Source organism: Salmo salar, chromosome ssa17, assembly GCF_905237065.1.
Source record: "Salmo salar chromosome ssa17, Ssal_v3.1, whole genome shotgun sequence".
Classification (NCBI taxonomy): Eukaryota; Metazoa; Chordata; class Actinopteri; order Salmoniformes; family Salmonidae; genus Salmo; species Salmo salar.
Window position 1 is genome coordinate 35,580,442 of NC_059458.1, and position 5,892 is coordinate 35,586,333.

The 5,892-nt window shown below is 38.6% G+C and overlaps 2 protein-coding genes across 8 annotated transcripts in view; one reads left to right on the forward strand and one right to left on the reverse strand.

The window, feature by feature from the left end:
- LOC106592258 (zinc finger protein OZF-like) overlaps window positions 1-5,892 on the reverse strand; it is a 510,174-nt gene that overhangs the window by 81,329 nt on the left and 422,953 nt on the right. The gene's annotated exons all lie outside the window — the stretch shown is intronic.
- Window positions 1-5,892, forward strand: part of LOC106574981 (zinc finger protein 2) — a 348,997-nt gene that overhangs the window by 33,541 nt on the left and 309,564 nt on the right. The gene's annotated exons all lie outside the window — the stretch shown is intronic.

Sequence of the window (5,892 nt, forward strand, 5' to 3'; positions counted from 1 at the left end):
AAAGTAACTTCTATTGCCATTGCCAATATGTAAAGATAGCCTACATAAAGCCAACAATAAAAACACTGCAGCTTGCATGTATAACATATTTCTTATGAAAATAAATATTCTATAAATCACATTGGCTATGCATGACCTGACTGCAAGGAACTTGAAACATTGTATCAACTATTAATTTGGTCTGGCCTGTGCTAGCAAACTTGCAACATTGTATAAAATATTCTGGGCCCTGAGGAAAAGGCGCAACACTCGCTCACCATTAAACATTCTTAGTTTAATTAAGCAAGTTTAAAAGATTGACGTTTCGGCCTTCAAACGTCAATCTTTTAAACTTGCTTAATAAAACTTTTTTGAAATTATGGTGAGCGAGATTTGCGCCTTTTCCTGTCCAATGAGTTAAGACAATCAGAAACCGTATTAGTTGGCACATTTATAGGCCTACATTTGAGTTCAGGCCAGTTAGCCTAGGCCTCCTTCTATGCATAATCATGTCATAATCAAGTTCATGTCCTTACTCAAGATTGACAGGAGCGCTCCAAACAATAGACAACGAATAAATTGACAACTCATAAATGGAATGAAATATACCAAAAGTTTTTTCTCTCAAGTGTAGCCTAGGTTGTATGCTCTGCAAACAATGTGCCAAGTCCTACAATGACAATGGTAAGACTGTAATAATAATATATTGAATGCATTAATAGAAATGATCATAACCAAACAAACATTGCTGATTAGAAATTATGGGAATTAACGGTAAAAGTACTACTGATGATACTGGTTTGCCATCCCCACAGCCTCCGCAATGGATTAGTCCACTCAGACAGGCAATGGATTAGTCCACTCAGACAGGCAACGGATTAGTCCACTCAGACAGGCAACGGATTAGTCCACTCAGACAGGCAACGGATTAGTCCACTCAGACAGGCAACGGATTAGTCCACTCAGACAGACGTGAATCAGACAGGTGTTTTGTGTGCCATACATTTTTTATATCCAGTGCTGCTTGAAAGTATGTGAACCCTACAGGGCTGGTCATTATTTTGCTATAAAATATTAAAATAAACATAAAATCCTTATCTAAACCCCAATTCGTAATAAAGACATTCAAGTAAATAAAATAAAAAGTGATATTTTTTCATTGTTTATTTAACAAAAGTGGTTTATATAACAAACTCAGATTTGATGTGTGCAAAAATATGTGAACCTCTTCAGTCAATAGCTTGTTGCACCCCCACTAGCAGCGATAACTTGGAGTAAACATCTCCTATAGCCAGTAATCAGTCTCTGACATCTGTTAGAGGGATTTTCCCCCACTCCTCCTTACAGAACTCAGCCGATTGAAAGAATCTCCTGGTATAACTCAGAATTCATGGTTCCCTTAATGATGTGGAGTCATCCAGGTCCAGAGGAATCTTGACATTCCCACCACCATGCTTGACTTTTGGGGATAAGGTTATTTTGGCGGTAGGCAGTGTTGATTTGGACTCATCGGTCCAGAGAATGGACTTCCAGAAACCTTCAGGTTTGTCCAGGTGGTCTCTGGCAAAGTTAAGACGGGCAGTTTGGTTCTTGTGTGACAGCAGAGGCTTCTTCCTAGCAACCCTCCCATTTTGATTCAGTGTTCTTATTGTTGAAGCATGCACAGTTACCTGAGATGCAGCAAGTGAGGTCTGCAAATCTCTAGATGTTATGTTTGGGTTGGCTTTTACCTGATTTATTATTGTTATTGTGGCTCTTGGGGATATTTTGGAAGGCCGAGTTTCTGTCATGTTAAATGCTTTCCATACGTAAATTGTTTGCCTCACAGTGGACTGAAGGAGCTCAAAACTTTTTGAGATGATTTTATAGCCTTCCCCAGACTGATGTGTTCCAACTACCCTCGTCCTGTTGTCCTCTGAGATCTACTTTCCTCTCGGCTTGGTGTGCTTTGCATTCACCTGGATGGGTAACACCAAACTGATCAGGTTTCTTATCTCTGTCAGAGTCCCGCCCAAACTCTTTCCTAATGATCTCTCCTTTGGTTAATTTGGTACCCAATTATTTACCCACCTGAATCTACTTACCTACTTGATTTAACCAATGCAACTTGAAGTTCACTTATTTTTGACCTGCACTAATTCCTTTTTAATGTTATTTTTTTGACTACACGCATAATTTCCTCTACACCAACATATGATATTGGTAAAAATAAACCTGTTATGTCAGATCAAAAGGCTGGTTCTGATTAAATGAAGATGTCATGGTAAAAACAAACAAATCTAGAATTGCACAAGGGGTTCACATACTTTCAAGCAGCACTGTATATATTAGCCACTGCTCAATTACAAAAAGCTTGGTCGACCAACATCTATCCACCAAACAATCGACCAGTCGACTAAATGGGATTGGCCCTAAAAGCTGTTCAACAGTTGAGGGCAAAAAGGGTGAATATTATGAGTCATATCATCCTCCACTCACTATCACAAGGGTTAGTAACTATACAGACCCATTTGATATCATCCTCCACTCACTATCACAAGGGTTAGTAACTATACAGACCCATTTGATATCATCCTCCACTCACTATCACAAGGGTTAGTAACTACACACTCATTTCATAGAACTCCAAAACACTGGCAGTTTGTCTACTTCACTTCTTTAGTCTACTCTCTGATCACTCCAGATAGCCCAGTTGTTCAGGGATGTGTGATGTCAGTAGTACAGAATTCAACCTATCAATAGACTGGGTCATAACTTATGGAGGTCTAACTTATGAAGATAACTTATAGATAGAACCTGCTCTTACCATGAGAAACAGATTTACCAATCTCCTCCTCCTCCTCCTCTTCTTCATCTTTAATGTTGACATTCAGCTCCAGTGATTGACTACAGTCTTCCAGCTTCACCGATGCCATCTCTGGATCCTGCAGTGCAAACTGGGCTCCACTGTCACAATCAGGACCCAGTGACTGTAGGTTTGGACTCAGTGTGGAAGGAGAGAGGAGGGCTGGATTTTGTCCTCACTGTTGATGTTACCGGCCTCAGACTTAATCAGAGTCGGCCTGTAGTAATAAAGAGAAACGGACACAAAAGTTAGTCTTGACAGTTATGGCGCTTTCTTTATTCTCAAACTATATTAGATCAGGTACCTAAGCATTAACAAACCATTCAATTAATTTCAAATTAGGCGGTTCACACTATAAATTAGTCTACACAACGTAAATGCACAAAACCTATAGTAGATTTCCTAAATTCACACACAGAGCATTCAGAAAGTACTCAGACTGTCACATCCTGACCAGCAGAGGGCGTAATTGTGTTAGTCTTGGTCAGGATGTGGCAGGGGGTTTGTGTTTGTTAAATGTTGTGTGGGTGATTGGACTCCCAATTGAAGGCAGGTGTGTTGAGTTGCCTTTGATTGGGAGTCCTATATAGGAGTGTGTGTTTTTCTTTGGGGTTGTGGGTAGTTGTTTTTGCACTGCGTTTAGTTAGCCTGCAAAACAGTTGCTGTCTTGTTTTTTCACCGTGGATGCTGTACTCTTTTTGAATTAAACTATGAGTATCCACATTCCCGCTGCGCCTTGGTCCATTTTTGAAGACAGCTGTGACACAGACCCCTTGACTTTTCCATGTTTTGTTATGTTACAGCCTTATTATAAAATTGATTAAATTGTTTTTTTCCCCCTCGCCATTCTACAGACGACGCCGCAAAATGACAAAGCAAAAACATGTTTTTAGAATTTTTTGAAAATCTATTAAAAATGTAATTGAAATATCACATTTACTTAAGTATTCAGACCCTTTACTCAGTACTTTTTGAAGCACCTTTGGCAGCGATTACAGCCTCAAGTCTTCTTGGGTATGAGCTACAAGCTTGGCACTAGAGGTCGACTGATTAATCGGCATGGCTGATTAATTAGGGCCGATTTCAAGTTTTCATAATCAGTAATTGGCATTTTTAATACGAATTATAGCTGATGACATTGCATTCCGCGAGGAAACTGCGTGGCAGGCTGACCACCTGTTACCACTCGCAAGGAGCCAAGGTAAGTTGCTAGCTAGCATTAAACTTATCTTATAAAAAACAACCAATCTTAACATAATCACTAGTTAACTACACATGGTAAATTATATTACTAGGTTAACTAGCTTGTCCTGCGTTGCATATAATCAATGCGGTGGCTGTTAATTTATCATCGAATCACAGCCTACTTCGCCAAACCGGGATGATTTAACAAAAGCGCATTCGCGAAAAAAGCCCAATCATAGCACGAATGTACCTAAACATAAACATCAATGCCTTAAAATCAATACACATAAGTATATATTTTTAAACCTGCATATTTAGTTAAAGATATTAATATTAGCAGGTGTAACAGGGTTATATTGGTGATTCCCCTTGCCACTTTATTGTTAAGCCAATGGGTTTTTGGTTTTAGTTTTGTCTTGCCTTCACCTACTCAATATGGCATCTTATTTGCTGGTTTGCGTAGCTTGCTTACGAGGGAGGATGTTTCAGTTAGAATCGTCCCAGTGAACAAGCACCAAACCAGCGGTAAATTGTTGGTTGCAAAGCACTGTACGTCAAAAGTGATTTTTATACTCCCAAGTGATGACTTTAATGTACAATTTATATCAATATGTTTGTAAATATTACTAGAACACCACACATAAGATGTAGCATTTTTTTGGTGCATATTTGTTGTGCATTTTGTTGTAGAGAATTCCAGCTAATATTAGCTAGCAACTTACTGTGTCTGGTGGGGGGGGTTTGTATATTTTGTACAGTGCGTGAGTGCAGAGTTGGATGGTGAGCCGTGCATTGCATGACGTGCAATTTTGTGCCGTTTCTATCAGAATAAATCTCCATGACTGGTGTTATACGTTGGAGTTCGTGTCGATGATTGATTGTACACAACGCAAGAAGAGTACTGTTACACTAACACAAAATATTTGTATAACCAACCCAAGATTGACCACAACCTGTTGTTTCCAATTGGGGACTTTTATTATGAAGGCGATCCGTAAAATTCCACTGATGAGGATAATCGTTATTGTGGCTAACTTCACACAAAGGTGAGCCCAGCTAGCTAGTGAGTAGCGCCCATATTATAACTATTTGTCAGCTTTAGGTTAGGTAAATCAGCTAGTTACAGTAGCTAGTCGAGGTTAGAAAACTACCTAGCTAATCCAAACAAAACTCAACATACTACATGGAAAGTATATTCTGTACAATGTGATATGGTAACTAGTTAGCAGGCCTAACAATAACGCCAGCGAACGTTTGCTACTTAGCTAGGTACGTTTGCTAGCTACAGTTATGTCACTGCAGTTAACTAGCAGGCCAAAATGCTAGCTAATTTCCAATGATAAATCGCCCAGCAGAATCCACAATCCAACTAAACAAATTCAATGGTAAACGTACCTTTCTCTCTCCGGTCTTGACGTTTTTATCTCGTCTATAACACATTTTTTCTTTCGCGACAATCTACTAGACTATATACTTTACATTTATAGAACAAATCATACATAGTTTGATGTTTCTGTGACAAACGGTGAATTAGTTGTTTTATGACATTTGACAGATTATGTATTTCTATAAACTCAAAACTGGAAATTCTACTCAAAGGTTGTTTAAGTATGCTAGACATTTATAGAATAAACCATATGTATTTTTGTGACAATCAATGAATTAGTTATTGATTTTTCAATTTTAAATGGCTTTTGGCGAATGAATGAATATAAAACCAACTTTACCTCGGTCTGCCTACTCATGTGATTTAAAAAAATATTTTTTTTTTAACAAGGCAAGTCAGTTAAAAACAAATTCTTATTTACAATGACGGCCTACCAGGGAACAGTGGGTTAACTGCATTGTTCAGGGGCAGAGAGATAGATTTTTACCTGGTCATT